The sequence below is a fragment of the Pristiophorus japonicus genome, chromosome 13 (genome assembly GCF_044704955.1).
Source record: "Pristiophorus japonicus isolate sPriJap1 chromosome 13, sPriJap1.hap1, whole genome shotgun sequence".
Taxonomy (NCBI): Eukaryota; Metazoa; Chordata; class Chondrichthyes; family Pristiophoridae; genus Pristiophorus; species Pristiophorus japonicus.
Window position 1 is genome coordinate 115514 of NC_091989.1, and position 19775 is coordinate 135288.

Consider the following 19775-nt stretch of genomic DNA (forward strand, 5'->3'; position numbering starts at 1 on the left):
TAAAAATAAAAACTGCTTTCTGCAATCTGGTCCATGATCGTGCTGTCACATGTACTCTTCACATGATCAAAGTCTGGCAGCTTTCTGTTGTCAATGGAACAGGGTCAAAGTACAAAAGCTTCTGTGATCAGGGTTCCAGCTATCATGGTAAGGGTGACATTCCAATTGATGTTTTATATTAGAAGTGCACTTGCTGTAAAAGCAGATTATTGGCAGCAGGACATCAGCAGTTTCTATGGAGCCTCCGAATATCATTTGGAGATGGAAATACTGTACCTTCAAATAGTTTCCTGTCAGGTTGTTTGAAAGGTGAAGGACACAACAAAACAAAGTGATTTGCTGACTTTCCAAATGTCAGTTTAAAACTTTTTAAGAAACCAAAAGTGAAGTCAATTTGATGGACGAATGGCATTGAAAGAAAAGAAAATGTGGAAGGAAATCACAAATGAAAGAAAGGATGTCAAAAGTAAGAATGGTGTCGATCACCAATTGGTAATTAATTTACAATAAAAGAGAAAGTAATTTGCACCTCTTCCATACTTCAGGATATCACTGCTCTGTCCATGATGCAATCTGCATAACTCTCTCATTCTTTCGATAGATCAGAACACAGTGTTGGTTCCATTGGGCACATTATATATAGGGCAGTAATAATGGCAGCTTGAAACTGACCAAAGGGCCTCATTGTACCAACTGAGGGAGCAGAGCTAGGAGTCAACCTGCCAGATTTGTGAAATTCAGACAGTAGAACCCGGCAGTATTACCAGATAACACCGACACCACAACAATACAAACAGAGCATTGCCAAGGCTGGGAATGTTTTGGTAAATCTAGAGTTTTGGTGGGTTAGATTGGTGTACAGTGAGTCACAACTCATAATGTCAGAGCCATTGAATTAGGAGTATCTTCTTCTTAGGCAGTCCCTGGTATCGAGGATGACTTGCTTCCACACCAAAAAGGGATGAGTCCACAGGTGTTTTAACCTGACATTCCAGGTCCCGAACTACATACCCTAACTCTAACCCTAACCCTAAATGCCAAGGGTGGAAGATGCCTGTGCGTGGATTTTTTTAACGTGTGGTGGCCGTTGCACACCAGCCAACACACGAGCTTGACAGAGCTCGGTCTTGGTTCAGTGGCAAGAATTAACCAAGACTACTGGAGACCAGCTCTGCTGCACAGACCTAGTGCGCTCACATATCGCAGTGTGGGCTGGCCCGTGCTGCCCCTGGGTCTTCGGTTCTCCAGGACCCCGATCACGTCGCTCCACGATCACTCGCTGCTTCTTCGCCCCGACCTCGCCGCTCCTGCTGTACCTGCCCACGCTCCAATCACCTGGACCTTGGTGATGTCCAATTCATTATAGAAGTACATGCTTCTGTCAAAACCGTCCTAGCCTCGGTTATTGACCCTCCTTCATGCAATGCTCTTCTTGTATTTACTGCAATGTCCGTTACACTGGCAATACTGCTGGGTTAACTGTTTTAATATTGAAGGCCCACGTGACAGTTTTCAGCGCTGTTCCCTCATTGGTGGATAAATCTTACCTTGCAACTCCAGAGATCAACCCTACCAAATGAGTCCTGGAATCAATGACTTCAATAGAATAGACAAAAAGCAGGAAACTATAGACCAGTTAGCCGAATATCTGTGGTTGGGAAAATGTTGGAGTCCATTATTAAAGAAGCAGTAGCAGAACATTTGGAAAAGCAAAATTCGGTCAGGCAGAGTCAGCATGGATTTATGAAGGGGAAGTCATGTTTGACAAATTTGCTGGAGTTCTTTGAGGATGTAATGAACAGGGTGGATAAAGGGGAACCAGGGATGTGGTGTATTTGGACTTCTAGAAGGCATTTGATAAGGTGCCACGTAAAAGGTTACTGCACAAGATCAAAGTTCACGGGGTTGGGGGTAATATATTAGCATGGATAGAGGATTGGCTAACTAACAGAGAACAGAGAGTCTGGATAAATGGTTCAATCTCTGGTTGGCAACCAGTAACTAGTGGGGTGCCGCAAGGATCAGTGCTGGGACCCCAACTATTTACAATCTATACTAACGACTTCGAAGAAGGGACTGAGTGTAATATAGCCAAGTTTGCTGATGATACAAAGATGGGAGGAAAAGCAATGTGTGAGGAGGACACAAAAATTCTGCAGAAGAACATAGACAGGCCAAGTGAGTGGGCAAAAATTTGGCAGATGGAGTATAATGTTGGAAAGTGTGAGGTCATGCACTTTGGCAGAAAAAAAATCAAGGAGGAAGTTATTATTTAAATGGAGAAAGATTGCAAAGTGCTGCAGTACAGCGGGACCTGGGGGTATTTATGCATGAAACAAAAAAGGATAGTATGCAAGTACAGCAAGTGATCAGGAAGGCCAATGGTATCTTGGCCTTTATCGCAAACGATCGCGCCCTTTTATGGGCCGCTCCTCGAAATCCTGCTGGTTGCTCCTGTGGCCGCTCCCTGATGATCGTGCCTTGCTGTTGTATTCTATGAAGCCCAGGATCCCATAAGCTTTTTAACCACTTTCTAAACCTGCCCTGCCATCCTCAACAATTTGTGCACATATACCCCCAGGTCTCTCTGTTCATGCACCCACTTTTGAATTATACTCTTTAGTTTATATTGCCTCTCCTCATTCTTCCTAACAACATGTATCACTTCACAATTTTATGCATTAGATTTCATCTGCCCCGTGTCCGCCCATCCCACCAGCCTGTCTAAGTCTTCCTGAAGTCTATCAATATCCTCCTCACTGTTCACTATACTTCCAGGTTTTGTGTCATCTGCAAATTTTGAAATTGTGCCCTGTACACACACATCTAAGATTAATATATATCAAGAAAAACAGTGGTCCCAGTACCGACCCCTGGGGAACACCACTATATCTTCCTCCAGTCCGAGAAACAACCGTTCACCACTACTCTCTGTTTCCAGTCACTGAGCCAATTCTGTATCCATGCTGCCACTGCCCCTTTTATTCCATGGGCTTCAATTTTGCCGGTAAGCCTATTATGTGGCACTTTGTCGAAAGCCTTTTGGAAATCCACATACAACACGTCATCCACATTGCCCTCATCAACCCTCTCTGTTATCTCATCAAAAAACTCAATCAATTTAGTTAAACATGATTACCCTTTAACAAATCCATGCTGGCTTTCCTTAATTAATCCAAACTTATCCAAGTGACATTTAATTTTGTCCCAGATTATCGTTTCTAAAAGCTTCCCCACTACCGAGGTTAAACTGACTGGCCTGTAGTTTCTGGGTTTAACTTTATACCCTTTTTTGAACAAGGGTGTAACACTTGCAATTCTCCAGTCCTCTGGCACCAGCCCCATATCCAAGGAGAATTGGAAGGTTATGGCCAGTGCCCCCACAATTTCCATTTTTACTTCCCTCAGCATCCTAGGATGATTCCCATCTGGTCTGGTGACTTATCTACTTAAATATAGCCAGCCTTTCTCGCATCTCCTCATCAATTTCATATCTCAAATCCTGCCTCTTTCACTTTGGCAGCATCTTCTCCCTTGGTGAAGACAGATGCAAAGTACTCATTTAGTCCCTCAGCCATGCCCTCTGCCTCCATGTGTAGGTCTCCTTTTTGGTCCCTAATCGGCCCCACCCCTCTTCCTACCCATTTACTATTTATATGCCTATGACGACTTTTGGATTCCTTTTTATGTTGGCTGCCAATCTATTCTAATACTCTCTCTTTGCCTCTCATTTCCTTTTCCACTTCCCCTCTGAACTTTCTATATTCAGCCTGGTTCTCACTTGTATTCTCGACCTGACATCTGTCACACATCCCTTTTTCTGCTTCGTCTTCCTCTCTATCTCTTCCAGCGAGCTCTGGCTTTACATTTAATTTATTGTAATTTTTTTCCCATGCGTTCCTTTCCCTCGGTAACGGAGGCAGGTTATTTCACCTACTTTCATCTCCGTGGACAATATCCGTGACTGATTCAGCAGGATGTGTGCTGAAACAATTAGGTAAGAAATGCCACCTTGGCCAAGTGCCCCTTCCCCAGGTGAGCTACTGAGGCCAGTATTTGCCCCACTCCCTATTTCCCAGGTGGTTGGTTGTAAATATGAGTTGTAAATAGAATTCAGACTTGGGTCTCCTAGCTGACACACCTACATTCTGTTATCACAGCTAACATCTCATACTTTCCAACACCTCAAAACTGTGTAACTTCACCTCCTTTAGTCTTCCCACAATCTACAACTTTAAAATCCCAAGCTGGGGATCATATCACCATCATTCTCGATTTTCCTCATCTTACTATTTCTGAACCTTGACGCTGTCCCCCCGACACTAAGGAGCCTGGCCATTCATCAGTCGTTCAAACTAGCAAGTATACATTTTAATGATTCTATTATCTTTGCATGCTACAAGGCATGTTAGGTTCTACTTTTTATTATTATTTTTGACCACTGTGTAACGTCAGAAGTACTCCATAAATTTGACTTCCTTTCTTTTAAAGGCAAATACATTTCAAAACTGCTCTAAAATTGCCCAGCACCTTCTGGCCACAAGATAATTGCCATTTTAATGTAATATTCTTTTATTCATATGTTCTGTGCAATAAAGTGCGACAGGCTGTATTAACTTCATTCACCAGCCGACATTATAGACACAATACAAGGAACATGGGTGAATCTTTCATTTCTGCAAATCAGTGTTGGCACATTATAAACTCAAGAGCAAAGTGTTGAAGATATGTGAAATGTCCAATTTTACAGAAAGCAGGAGTGACACTGTACCTGGAAACTGAAATCTGATTTATTGCTCAGGATTTTTCAATTAACAGACAATTACGGCGATTGAGGTTGAACCCGTGTATTAGGCTTTCTATTCTTAACTGTAATCTACAAAAAGATGTTCTATTTAGTCCCATTTTACAGATGCCTAGAGAGGAGGGCTGCTGTGAGCAATATTTTACATTTCTTTATGAACATTATGCAGTTTTAGAACCTCTCTACCTGAGTTCAGTACAATGCCATATATTCTCAATCAAGCTCACCTGTCCTTCAATCAGAATTGAGGAAAATGTTGCCACCAGTTAGATTGGAGATCTTGTACCCTTTAATTTCAATTGATGGATATTTTCAGCCAATTCAAGGTGCTTGAAAGAGGCTTTATGCTATTACACAGAACTGCATGGAATGTACCCCACGGACGTTCAAATCAGGATTACAAATATAAACTTTTTTAAAGTGTAAATGAATATCTATTGTGAACTAGCAGATTCACAGTGAGTGAGCTAAAGGTTGCCTTCAATCAACTGCCTAACCTCAATTACTATGAACTTCAGTTACATTCCTGCATTAACTATACAGGTACAAGCTACTGCATTTCGGGTTCGGGTTAGGGTTGGCAAATAGGCCAATATTCTGCTCTCAATGCTACCAAAATTGTTTTCTACTTTAGGAATGGCTCCATCCAGAGTGACATTTAACATCACAGAAAGTTGTGAACACACTCAAATGGAGATTTTAGATTAGGTATTAAGATAAAAGTGGCAACTAATGATGGCAGATGATTCACAGCTTTGACCCTAGTTTCTGGAAAAACAAGACAAATTAAGAGAAATTGTAGGGAGCAGAAATGGAAAAGTGGCATGGCCCAACCATCCGAGTTCAGTAGATGATCATTAGCTCAGCATTTGAAACTCAGTGTACTGAAGAGCTGAGGTGATGGTACTGTCGAGGATGGTGATCCACAGACAGATAAGTCAGTGATGTTTGGCCATTGATATTCAATGCTATTTTTTTTGGATTGCTGCAGAATATTGAGGTGCAGCAGCTTTTGTTTGTTTGAAAGATCTTGTACGCAAAATGGCTACAGCATCTGCCAACATACTGTATGTTAATTAATTGTATTAATTGATTGTATGTGAAGCACTGTGAGCTGTTTTTGAGATGTAATAAGGTGCAATCCAAGTCTTTCTTTTCTGTTGTCAGTATACACGTGAATGTCTGGTTTAACACTCAGCAATTCTAGCAATTAATTAATTAACTATCCTGTTGCTCCAATCAGTCTTGTGCGTGATGTGGCTCTCCAGTCCACTGCGCTGCGTGACTTTGGAACGGCACAGACAGGATGGGCCAAATGGCCTCCTTCTGTGCCGTAAATTTCTATGATTCTATGTTCCTACATCTTTTTCTTTAGCTTGCTAAATTCAACGACAATATTCTGTTAGTGCTTATATACTATACATCTTCAAAAGAGCTGAATAGCCCTAAAAAGCTGACAACTTAAATACCAACAACTGACAGGGAGTCCTGGGCAGAGGCAATGGACACGGCAAGGCAGCTGAGTATCTCCCTACCTGTTCTTTATATTAAGATGGTTCCATTTAATGGTAAGTTATTCTTCCAGATATTGTAAACCGTTTACCTTTTATAACCGTTTTCAGCAGTTACTAAGCACAGGGCTGACTAATCTAAAATAAATAGTTTTACCTATCTCTGCTGACCAGTTAATGATGTGTGCGTTTCCCCAATCTCTGCACAGGCACACAATATTATCAGCATTTTTGTCATTTGTGTCGATCTTCCTTCACTTGCACAAATGTGAAACTCCGTGTGAGCAACTCCCGGGATATAATAAGGACATAAGAAATATGAGCAGGAGTCGGCCATTTGGCCCCTCGAGCCTGCTCTGCCATTTAATAAGATCATGGCTGATCTGATCTTGGGCTCAGCTCCACTTCCCCGCCCATTTCCCATAACCTCTTATCGTTTAAGAAGCTGTCTATTTCTGTCTTAAATTTATTTACTGTCCCAGCTTCCACAGCTTTCTGAGGCAGCGAATTCCATAGAAGAAATTTCTCTTCATCTCTGTTTTAAATGCGTGGCCCCTTATTCTAAGATCGTGCCCTCTAGTTCTAGTCTCCCCCGACCAGTGGAAACGTTCTCTCTGCATCCACCTTGTCAAGCCCCCTCATAAACTTATACATTTCGATAAGATAATCTCTCATTCTTCTGAATTCCAATGAGTAGAGGCCCAACCTACTCAACCTTTCCTCATAAGTCCACCCCCTCATCCCCAGAATCAATCTAGTGAACCTTCTCTGAACTGCCTCCAAAGCAAGTATATCCTTTCATAAATATGGAAACCAAAACTGCATGAGGTATTCCAGGTGTGACCTCACCAATACCTTATATAGCTGTAGCAAGACTTCCCTGCTTTTATACACCATCCCCTTTCCACTAAAGGCCAAGATACCATTGGCCTTCCTGATCATTTGTTGTACCTGCATTTGTGTTTGATGTACAAGTACCCCCAGGTCCCACTGTACTGCAGCACTTTGCAATCTTTCTCCATTTAAATAATAACCTGCTCTTTGATTTTTTTCTGCCAAAGTTCATGACCTCACACTTACCAACATTATACTCCATCTGCCAAATTTTTGCCCACCCACTTAGCCTGTCCAGATTTTTTGTGTCCTCCTCATCCATTGCTTTTCCTCCCACCTTTGTATCGTCAGCAAACTTGGTTACGTTACACTCAGTCTCTTCTTCCAAGTCGCTAATATAGATTGTAAATAGTTGGGGTCCCAGCAGTGATCCCTGCAGCACCCCACTAGTTACTGATTGCCAACCAGAGAATGAACCATTTATCCTGACTCTCTGTTTTCTGTTAGTTAGCCAATCCTCTATCCATGCTAATATATTACCCCCAACCCCGTGAACTTTGATCTTGTGCAGTAACCTTTTATGTGGCACCTTGTCAAATGCCTTCTGGAAGTCCAAATACACATCCACTGGTTCCCCTTTATCCACCCTGTTCGTTACATTCTCAAAGAACACTAGCAAATTTGTCAATCATGACTTCCACTTCATAAATCCATGTTGACCAAATTTTGCTTATCCAAATGTCCTGCTACTGCTTCTTTAATAATGGACTCCAACATTTTCCCAACCACAGATGTTAGGCTAACTGGTCTATAGTTTCCTGCTTTTTGTCTGCCTCCTTTTTTAAATAGGGGCCTTACATTTGCAGTTTTCCAATCTGCTGGGACCTCCCTAGAATCCAGGGAATTTTGGTAAATTACAACCAATGCATCCACAATCCCTGCCGCTACTTCTCTTAAGACCCTAGGATGCAAGCCATCAGGTCGAGGGGATTTATCTGCCTTTAGTCCCGTTATCTTACTGAGTACCACTTCCTTAGTGATTGTGATTGTGTTAAGTTCCTCCACCCCCCATAGCCCCTAGACTATCCACTGTCGGAATATTGTTCGTGTCCTCTACCGTAAAGACTGATACAAAATATTTGTTCAGAGTTTCTGCCATCTCCATGTTCCCCATCACTAATTCCCCGGTCTCGTCCTCGAAGTGATCAACATTTACTTTAGCTACTCTTTTCCTTTTTATATATCTATAAACTCTTGCTATTGTTTTTATATTTTGCGCTAGTTTACTTTCATAGTCTATCTTCCCTTTCTTAATCATTCTTTTAGTCGTTCTTTGGGGCGACTTAACCAAAATATACCGCAGCCTGTTAAAATGCTGATATCCATCAGCAAATGTTAACTCACAGGCCGGGCTGAGAAATGCTGACTAAGGTGAAGCAGCACCGAGTTTTATTCTTGTACTGTTGAGGCCTCGGATTGCTTCAAGGCAGTAATGACGAGGAGGTTCTGTTAATGGCAGAAATATTCTGAGTTGTGATTTTCCTTTTAAAACAGTGACAAGCTCTGCTGATGGTTAACTTAATACGATTGTGTCGCTGAACCGTACAGAGCAGGTTCGATTCCCAATTTGGCCCAAATCGACTCATAGAAACATAGAATGGGGTTTGCGGGTGGGAAGGGGGTAACCCTGAGGGAAGCAGCCAATACGGTTACTGTGCGGCCCGGAAGAATACTGTTGATCCACTGGGACAAATGTATACAAGTTTTACACTAACCTGACACGGCATCAGCCTCCGCCAGCTATCCGCAAGGTTTTACTGAGTTAGGGTTAGGATGAGTAGGGTTAGGGGAGGGGTGTACCCAGTCACTAGTTCAGTAACACGCATCTATTGTCAGCAATTAGGGTTAGTGTGAGGGTTAGTAACATAGAAAATAGGTGCAGGAGTAGGCCATTTGGCCCTTCGAGCCTGCACCACCATTCAATATTATCATGGCTGATTATGCAACTTCAATACTCCATTCCTGCTTTCTCTCCATACCCCTTGATCCCTTTAGCCAGAAGGGCCACATCTCACTCCCTTTTGAATATATATAACGAACTGGCATCAACAACTCTCTGTGGTAGAGAATTCCACAGGTTCACAATTCTCTGAGTGAAGAGGTTTTTCTTCATCCTGGTCCTAAATGACTTACCCCTTTTCATAAGCCTGTGTCCCCTGGTCCTGGAGTTCCCCAACATCGGGAACATTCTTCCTGCATCTAACCTGTCCAATCCCATCAGAATGTTATATGTTTCTATGAGATCCCCTCTCATTCTTCAAAATTCCAGTGAATATAAGCCTCGTCGATCAAATCTTTCTTCATATGTTAGTCCTACAATCCCGGGAATCAGTCCGGTGAACCTTCACTGCACTCCCTCAATAGCAAGAATGTCCTTCCTCAGATTAGGAGACCAAAACTGTACACAATATTCAAGGTGTGGCCTCACCAAGTCCCTGTAAAACTGCAGTAAGACCTCCCTGCTCCTATACTCAAATCCTCTCGCTATGAAGGCCAACATGTCATTTGCCTTCTTCACCGCCTGCTGTACCTGCATGCCAACTTTCAATGACTGATGTACCATGACACCCAGGTCTCGTTGCACCTCCCCTTTTCCTAATCTGTCACCATTCAGATATTCTGCCTTCCTGTTTTTGCCATCAAAGTGGATAACCTCATATTTATCTACATTATACTGCATCTGCCATGCATTTGCCCATACACCTAACCTGTCCAAGTCACCCTGCAGCCTCTTAGCGTCCTCCTCACAGCTCACACTGCCACCCAGTTTCATCTGCAAACTTGGAGATATTACATTCAATTCCTTTGTCTAAATCATTAATGTATATTGTAAATAGCTGGGGTCCCAGCACTGAACCTTGCGGTACCCCACTAGTCACTGCCTGCCATTCTGAAAAGGACCCGTTTATTCCTACTCTTTGCTTCTTCTCTGCTAACTGGTTCTCTATCCACGTCAGTACATTACCCCCAATACCACATGCTTTAATTTTGCACACTAATCTCTTTTGTGGGACCTTGTCAAAATCCTTTTGAAATTCCAAATACACCACATCCACTGGTTCTCCCTTGTCCACTCTACAAGTTACATCCTCAAAAAATTCTGGAAGATTTGTCAAGCATGATTTCCCTTTCATAAATCCATGCTGACTTGGACCGATCCTGTCAATGCTTTCCAAATGCGCTGCTATTATATCTTTAATAATTGATTCCAACATTTTCCCCACTACCGATGTCAGGCTAACTGGTTTATAATTCCCTGTTTTCTCTCTCCGTGCTTTTTAAAAAGTGGGGTTACATTATTTACCCTTCAATCCATAGGAAATGATCCAGAGTCTATAGAATGTTGGAAAATGACCACCAATGCATCCATTATTTCTAGGGCCACTTCCTTTAAATACACTGGGATGCAGACTATGAGGCCCCACGGATTTATCGGCCTTCAATCCCATCAATTTCCCGAACACAATTTCCTGACTAATAATGATTTCCTTCAGATCCTCCTTCTTGCGAGACCCTCGGTCCCCTAGTATTTCCGGAAGGTTATTTGTGTCTTCTTTCGTGAAGACAGAACCAAAGTATTTGTTCACTTGGTCTGCCATTTCTTTTTTTCCCCAATATAAATTCACCTCTTTCTGACTGCAAGGGACCTACATTTGTCTTCACTAATCTTTTTCTCTTCACATATCTATAGAAGCTTTTGCAGTCAGTTTTTATGTTCCCTGCAAGCTTACTCTCATACTCTATTTTCCCCTTCCTAATTAAACCCTTTGTCCTCCTCTGCTGAATTCTAAATTTCTCCCAGTCCTCAGGTTTGCTGATTTTTCTGGCCAATTTATATGCATCTTCCTTAGATTTAACACTATCCCTAATTCCCCTTGGTAGCCACAGTTGAGCCACCTTCCCTGTTTTATTTTTATGTCAGACAGGGATGTACAATTTTTGAAGTTCATCCATGTGATCTTTAAAGGTCTTCCATTGCTTATCCACCGTCAACCGTTTAAGTATCATTCGCCAGTCTATCCTAGCCAATTCACGAATCATACCATCGAAGTTATCTTTCTTTAAGTTCAGGACCCGAGTCTCTGAATTCACTGTGTGACTCTCCATCTTAATGAAGAATTCGACCATATTATGGTCACTCTTCCCCAAGGAACCTCGCACAACAGGTTTAGGGTCAGTGTTAGTGTGAGAGTTAGGGTTAGGGTTAGGGGCAGTGTTCGTGTGAGGGTTAGGATCAGTGTTAGTGTGAGGGTTAGGGTCAGTGTTAGTGTGAGGGTTAGGGTTAGGGTTATGGTTAGGGTCAGGGTCAGTGTTAGTGTGAGGGTTATGGTCAGTGTTAGTGTAAGGGTTAGGGTTAGGGTTAGGGTCAGTGTTCGTGTGAGGGTTAGGGTCAGTGTTAGTGTGAGGGTTAGGGTTAGGGGCAGTGTTAGTGTGAGGGTTAGGGTTAGGGGCAGTGTTCGTGTGAGCGTTAGGGTCAGTGTTAGTGTGAGGGTTCGGGTCAGTATTAGTGTTAGGGTGAGGGGCAGTGTTAGTGTGAGGGTTAGGGTTAGGGGCAGTGTTAGTGTGAGCGTTAGGGTCAGTGTTAGTGTGAGGGTTAGGGTCAGTGTTAGTGTGAGGGTTAGGGGCAGTGTTAGTGTGAGGGTTAGGGTTAGGGGCAGTGTTCGTGTGAGCGTTAGGGTCAGTGTTAGTGTGAGGGTTCGGGTCAGTATTAGTGTTAGGGTGAGGGGCAGTGTTAGTGTGAGGGTTAGGGTTAGGGGCAGTGTTAGTGTGAGCGTTAGGGTCAGTGTTAGTGTGAGGGTTAGGGTCAGTGTTAGTGTGAGGGTTAGGGTCAGTGTTAGTGTGAGGGTTAGGGTTAATGGCAGTGTTCGTGTGAGGGTTAGCGTCAGTGTTAGTGTGAGTGTTAGGGTTAGGGGCAGTGTTCGTGTGAGGGTTAGGGGCAGTGTTTGTGTGAAGGTTAGGGTCAGTGTTAGTGTGAGGGTTAGGGTTAGGGGCAGTGTTAGTGTGAGCGTTAGGGTCAGTGTTAGTGTGAGGGTTAGGGTTAGGGGCAGTGTTAGTGTGAGTGTTAGGGTTAGGGGCAGTGTTCGTGTGAGGGTTAGGGTTAGGGGCAGTGTTCGTGTGAAGGTTAGGGTCAGTGTTAGTGTGAGGGTTAGGGTTAGGGGCAGTGTTAGTGTGAGGGTTAGGGTTAGGGGCAGTGTTAGTGTGAGTGTTAGGGTTAGGGGCAGTGTTCGTGTGAGGGTTAGGGTTAGGGGCAGTGTTCGTGTGAGGGTTAGGGTTAGGGGCAGTGTTCGTGTGAGGGTTAGGGTTAGGGGCAGTGTTCGTGTGAGGGTTAGGGTTAGGGGCAGTGTTAGTGTGAGCGTTAGGGTCAGTGTTAGTGTGAGGATTAGGGTTAGGGGCAGTGTTTGTGTGAGGGTTAGGGGCAGTGTTAGTGTGAGTGTTAGGGTTAGGGGCAGTGTTAGTGTGAGGGTTAGGGGCAGTGTTAGTGTGAGGGTTAGGGTTAGGGGCAGTGTTAGTGTGAGGGTTAGGGGCAGTGTTAGTGTGAGGGTTAGGGTTAGGGTCAGTGTTAGTGTGAGCGTTAGGGTCAGTGTTAGTGTGAGGGTTAGGGTTAGGGGCAGTGTTTGTGTGAGGGTTAGGGGCAGTGTTAGTGTGAGGGTTAGGGGCAGTGTTAGTGTGAGGGTTAGGGTTAGGGGCAGTGTTAGTGTGAGCGTTAGGGTCAGTGTTAGTGTGAGGGTTAGGGTTAGGGGCAGTGTTTGTGTGAGGGTTAGGGGCAGTGTTAGTGTGAGTGTTAGGGTTAGGGGCAGTGTTAGTGTGAGGGTTAGGGTTAGGGGCAGTGTTAGTGTTAGGGTTAGGGGCAGTGTTAGTGTGAGGGTTAGGGGCAGTGTTAGTGTGAGGGTTAGGGTTAGGGTTAGGGGCAGTGTTCGTGTGAGGGTGAGGGGCAGTGTTAGTGTGAGGGTTAGGGTTAGGGGCAGTGTTTGTGTGAGGGTTAGGGGCAGTGTTAGTGTGAGTGTTAGGGTTAGGGGCAGTGTTAGTGTGAGGGTTAGGGTTAGGGGCAGTGTTAGTGTGAGGGTTAGGGGCAGTGTTCGTGTGAGGGTTAGGGGCAGTGTTAGTGTGAGTGTTAGGGTTAGGGGCAGTGTTAGTGTGAGGGTTAGGGGCAGTGTTAGTGTGAGGGTTAGGGTTAGGGGCAGTGTTCGTGTGAGGGTGAGGGGCAGTGTTACTGTGAGGGTTAGGGTTAGTGGCAGTGTTAGTGTGAGCGTTAGGGTCAGTGTTAGTGTGAGCGTTAGGGTCAGTGTTAGTGTGAGGGTTAGGGTTAGGGGCAGTGTTCGTGTGAGGGTGAGGGTCAGTGTTAGTGTGAGGGTTAGGGTTAGGGGCAGTGTTAGTGTGAGCGTTAGGGTCAGTGTTAGTGTGAGGGTTAGGGTTAGGGGCAGTGTTCGTGTGAGGGTTAGGGTTAGGGGCAGTGTTAGTGTGAGGGTGAGGGGCAGTGTTAGTGTGAGGGTTAGGGTTAGGGGCAGTGTTAGTGTGAGCGTTAGGGTCAGTGTTAGTGTGAGGGTTAGGGTTAGGGTCAGTGTTAGTGTGAGGGTTAGGGTTTGGGGCAGTGTTAGTGTGAGGGTTAGGGTCAGTGTTAGTGTGAGGGTTAGGGTTAGGGGCAGTGTTCGTGTGAGGGTTAGGGTCAGTGTTAGTGTGAGGGTTAGGGTCAGTGTTAGTGTGAGGGTTAGGGTTAGGGGCAGTGTTAGTGTGAGGGTTAGGGTCAGTGTTAGTGTGAGGGTTAGGGTTTGGGGCAGTGTTCGTGTGAGGGTTCGGGTCAGTGTTAGTGTGAGGGTTAGGGTTTGGGGCAGTGTTAGTGTGAGGGTTAGGGTCAGTGTTAGTGTGAGGGTTAGGGTTAGGGGCAGTGTTAGTGTGAGCGTTAGGGTCAGTGTTAGTGTGAGGGTTAGGGTTAGGGTCAGTGTTAGTGTGAGGGTTAGGGTTCGGGTCAGTGTTAGTGTGAGGGTTAGGGTTAGGGTCAGTGTTAGTGTGAGGGTTAGGGTTAGGGGCAGTGTTAGTGTGAGCGTTAGGGTCAGTGTTAGTGTGAGGGTTAGGATTAGGGTCAGTGTTAGTGTGAGGGTTAGGGTTAGGGTCAGTGTTAGTGTGAGGGTTAGGGTTAGGGGCAGTGTTCGTGTGAGGGTTAGGGGCAGTGTTAGTGTGAGTGTTAGGATTAGGGGCAGTGTTAGTGTGAGGGTTAGGGTTAGGGGCAGTGTTCGTGTGAGGGTGAGGGGCAGTGTTAGTGTGAGGGTTAGGGTTTGGGGCAGTGTTCGTGTGAGGGTTAGGGTTAGGGTCAGTGTTAGTGTTAGTGTGAGGGTTAGGGTTAGGGTCAGTGTTAGTGTGAGGGTTAGGGTCAGTGTTAGTGTGAGGGTTAGGGTTAGGGGCAGTGTTCGTGTGAGGGTTAGGGGCAGTGTTAGTGTGAGTGTTAGGGTTAGGGGCAGTGTTAGTGTGAGGGTTAGGGTCACTGTTAGTGTGAGGGTTAGGGTTAGGGGCAGTGTTCGTGTGAGGGTTAGGGGCAGTGTTCGTGTGAGGGTTAGGGGCAGTGTTAGTGTGAGTGTTAGGGTTAGGGGCAGTGTTAGTGTGAGCGTTAGGGTCAATGTTAGTGTGAGTGTTAGGGTTAGGGGCAGTGTTAGTGTGAGCGTTAGGGTCAATGTTAGTGTGAGGGTTAGGGTCAGTGTTAGTGTGAGGGTTAGGGTTAGGGTCAGTGTTAGTGTGAGGGTTAGGGTTAGGGTTAGGGGCAGTGTTAGTGTGAGCGTTAGGGTCAATGTTAGTGTGAGGGTTAGGGTTAGGGTCAGTGTTCGTGTGAGGGTTAGGGTCAGTGTTAGTGTGAGGGTTAGGGTTAGGGTTAGTGTTCGTGTGAGGGTTCGGGGCAGTGTTAGTGTGAGGGTTAGGGTTAGGGGCAGTGTTCGTGTGAGGGTTAGGGTTAGGGTTAGGGGCAGTGTTCGTGTGAGGGTTAGGGTTAGGGGCAGTGTTCGTGTGAGGGTTAGGGTCAGTGTTAGTGTGAGGGTTAGGGTTAGGGGCAGTGTTCGTGTGAGGGTTAGGGTTAGGGGCAGTGTTCGTGTGAGGGTTAGGGTCAGTGTTAGTGTGAGGGTTAGGGTTAGGGGCAGTGTTAGTGTGAGGGTTAGGGTCAGTGTTAGTGTGAGGGTTAGGGTTAGGGTCAGTGTTAGTGTGAGGGTTAGGGTTAGGGGCAGTGTTAGTGTGAGGGTTAGGGTTAGGGGCAGTGTTAGTGTGAGGGTTAGGGTCAGTGTTAGTGTGAGGGTTAGGGGCAGTGTTAGTGTGAGCGTTAGGGTCAGTGTTAGTGTGAGGGTTCGGGTCAGTATTAGTGTTAGGGTGAGGGGCAGTGTTAGTGTGAGGGTTAGGGTTAGGGGCAGTGTTAGTGTGAGCGTTAGGGTCAGTGTTAGTGTGAGGGTTAGAGTCAGTGTTAGTGTGAGAGTTAGGGTTAGGGGCAGTGTTCATGTGAGGGTTAGGGTCAGTGTTAGTGTGAGGGTAAGGGTCAGTGTTAGTGTGAGGGTTAGGGTTAGGGTCAGTGTTAGTGTGAGGGTTAGGCTTAGGGGCAGTGTTCGTGTGAGGGTTAGGGTCAGTGTTAGTGTGAGGGTTAGGGTCAGTGTTAGTGTGAGGGTTAGGGTTTGGGGCAGTGTTAGTGTGAGGGTTAGGGGCAGTGTTAGTGTGAGGGTTAGGGTTAGGGGCAGTGTTCGTGTGAGGGTTAGGGTCAGTGTTAGTGTGAGGGTTAGGGTTTGGGGCAGTGTTCGTGTGAGGGTTAGGGTTAGGGGCAGTGTTCGTGTGAGGGTTAGGGTCAGTGTTAGTGTGAGGGTTAGGGTTAGGGGCAGTGTTCGTGAGAGGGTTAGGGGCAGTGTTTGTGTGAGGGTTAGGGGCAGTGTTAGTGTGAGGGTTAGGCTTCGGGGCAGTGTTCGTGTGAGGGTTAGGGTCAGTGTTAGTGTGAGGGTTAGGGTCAGTGTTAGTGTGAGGGTTAGGGTTTGGGGCAGTGTTAGTGTGAGGGTTAGGGGCAGTGTTAGTGTGAGGGTTAGGGTTAGGGGCAGTGTTCGTGTGAGGGTTAGGGTCAGTGTTAGTGTGAGGGTTAGGGTTTGGGGCTCTGTTAGTGTGAGGGTTATGGTTTGGGGCAGTGTTCGTGTGAGGGTTAGGGTCAGTGTTAGTGTGAGGGTTAGGGTTTGGGGCAGTGTTCGTGTGAGGGTTAGGGTTAGGGGCAGTGTTCGTGTGAGGGTTAGGGTCAGTGTTAGTGTGAGGGTTAGGGTTAGGGGCAGTGTTCGTGAGAGGGTTAGTGGCAGTGTTGGTGTGAGGGTTAGGGGCAGTGTTAGTGTGAGGGTTAGGGTTAGGGGCAGTGTTCGTGTGAGGGTTCGGGGCAGTGTTAGTGTGAGGGTTAGGGTTAGGGGCAGTGTTCGTGTGAGGGTTCGGGGCAGTGTTAGTGTGAGGGTTAGGGTTAGGGTTAGGGGTGCGCCCAGTCGCTAGTTCAGTTACACTCATCTATTGGCAGCATGATTTCATAAGAACATAAGAATATAAGAATTAGGAACAGGAGTCGGCTATCTAGCCCCTCTGATCATGGTTGATCTGGCCGTGGACTCAGCTCCACTTACCCGCCCGCTCCCCATAACCCTTAATTCCCTTATTAGTTAAAAATCTATCTATCTGTGATTTGAATACATTAAAATGAGGTAGCCTCAACTGCTTCCTTGGGCAGAGAATTCCACAGATTCACAACCCTCTGGGAGAAGAAATTCCTTCTCAACTCGGTTTTAATTTGGCTCCCCCATATTTTGAGGCTGTGCCCCCTCGTTCTCATCTCCCCGACCAGTGGAGACAACCTCTCTGCCTCTATCTTGTCTATCCCTTTCATTATTTTAAATGTTTCTATCAGATCACCACTCATCCTTCTGAACTCCAACGAGTAAAGACCCAGTCTACTCAATCTATCATCATAAGGTAACCCGCTCATCTCCGGAATCAGCCTTGTGAATCGTCTCCGTACCCGCTCCAAAGCTAGTATATCCTTCCTTAAGTAAGGTGACCAAAACTGCATGCAGTACTCCAGGTGCGGCCTCACCAATACCCTGTACAGTTGCAACAGGACCTCCCTCTCGCAATGAAGGTCAACATTCCATTCGCCTTCCTGATTACCTGCTGTACCTGCAAACTAACTTTTCGGGATTCATGCACAAGGACCCCCAGGTCCCTCTGCACCGCAGCATGTTGTAATTTCTCCCCATTCAAATAATATTCCCTTTTACTGTTTTTTTTCCCCAAGATGGATGACCTCACACTTTCCGACATTGTATTCCATCTGCTAAACCTTCGCCCATTCGCTTAACCTATCTAAATCTCTTTGCAGCCTCTCTGTGTCCTCTACACAACCCGCTTTCCCACTAATTTTTGTGACATCTGCAAATTTTGTTACACGACACTCTGTCCCCTCTTCCAGGTCATCTATGTATATTGTAAACAGTTGTGGTCCCAGCACCGATCCCTGTGGCACACCACTAACCACCGATTTCCAACCCGAAAAGGACCCATTTATCCCGACTCTCTGCTTTCTGTTCGCCAGCCAATACTCGATCTATGCGAATACATTTCCTCTGACTTTGCGTACCTTTATCTTCTGCAGCCACCTTTTGTGTGGCACCTTATCGAATGCCTTTTGGAAATCTAAATATACCACATCCATTTGTACACCTCTATCCACCATGCTCGTTATATCCTCAAAGAATTCCAGTAAATTAGTTCAACGTGATTTCCCCTTCATGAATCCATGCTGCGTCTGCTTGATTGCACTATTCCTATCTAGATGTCCCGCTATTTCTTCCTTAATGATAGTTTCAAGCATTTTCCCCACTACAGACGTTACCTGCCTTTTGTCTGCCCCCCTTTTTAAACAGAGGCGTTACATTAACTGCTTTCCAATCCGCTGGTACCTCCCTCGAGTCCAGAGAATTTTGGTAGATTATAACGAATGCATCTGCTATAACTTCCGCCATCTCTTTTAATACCCTGGGATGCATTTCATCAGGACCAGGGGACTTGTCTACCTTGAGTCCCATTACCCTGTCCAGCACTACCCCCCTAGTGATAGTGTAATAGTGATTATCTCAAGATCCTCCCTTCCCACATTCCCGTGACCAGCAATTTTTGGCATGGTTTTTGTGTCTTCCACTGTGAAGACCGAAGCAAAATAATTGTTTAAGGTCTCAGCCATTTCCACATTTCCCATTATTAAATCCCCCTTCTCATCTTCTAAGGGACCAACATTTACTTTCGTCACTCTTTTCCATTTTATATATCGGTAAAAGCTTTTACTATCTGTTTTTATGTTTTGCGCAAGCTTACTTTCGTAATCTATCTTTCCTTTCTTTATTGCTTTCTTCGTCATTCTTTGCTGTCGTTTTAAATTTTCCCAATCTTCTAGTTTCCCACTCACCTTGGCCACCTTTTACGCATTGGTTTTTAATTTGATACTCTCCTTTATTTCCTTGGTTATCCACGGCTGGTTATCCCTTCTCTTCCCGTCCTTCTTTTTCACTGGAATATATTTTTGTTGAGCACTATGAAAGAGCTCCTTAAAAGTCCTCCACTGTTCCTCAATTGTGCCACCGTTTAGTCTGTGTTCCCAGTCTACTTTAGCCAACTCTGCCCTCATCCCACTGTAGTTCCCTTTGTTTAAGCATCGTACGCTCGTTTGAGACACTACTTCCACACCCTCAATCTGTATTACAAATTCAACCATACTGTGATCACTCATTCCGAGAGGATCTTTTACTCGGAGACCGTTTATTATTCCTGTCTCATTACACAGGACCAGATCAAAGATAGCTTGCTCCCTTGTCGGTTCTGTAACATACTGTTCTAAGAAACAATCCCATATGCATTCTATGAATTCCTCCTCAAGGCTACCCCATGCAATTTGATTTGACCAATCGATATGTAGGTTAAAAACCCCCCATGATTACTGCCGTTCCTTTTTCACATGCCTCCATTATTCCCTTGATTATTGTCTGCCCCACCATAAATCTATCAAAAGGAAATAAATGCTTAATTTTTCTTGAGGTTCTTTCTTTATCGTTACTGTGGTAATGATGACAGACATGACTGTCATACCCTGATATGTGTACATTGTACACTGAGCCATACATTATAATGGTGACGCTGCTGAACCCCAAAATAATGTTTGTTGATAAATAAGCAGAAATTAGCATCTGAATTATGGCTGACACGACAGTCATTAATTATGTCGTAGAAATCCACATTATTCATACATTCAGTGTTCCAGTGCTGGAAGATGAGACTTTCAAGTTGTGATTTTTTGTTAATTGGCTCTTGGTCATTTTTTGGGGGATAAAATATGTTCTTTATTACCAGTTACCATGTTAAAAATTTTTTTTTAACTTGCATTGATGTAGTGCCTTATTACATCGCTCAGAAACATCGCATAGCATGTTACAGAAAATAAATTATTATGTCTTAGTGGCTTATTATGTTGGTAAAGAACAATAATGAGACAATTGGCCCGTTAATCTGCATTTTTGATTGTGCTGCCTAAGGGTGGA

The 19775-nt window shown here is 44.9% G+C and overlaps 1 protein-coding gene across 1 annotated transcript in view; it reads right to left on the minus strand.

The window, feature by feature from the left end:
* Window positions 1-19775, minus strand: part of pcloa (piccolo presynaptic cytomatrix protein a) — a 677428-nt gene that overhangs the window by 62795 nt on the left and 594858 nt on the right. The gene's annotated exons all lie outside the window — the stretch shown is intronic.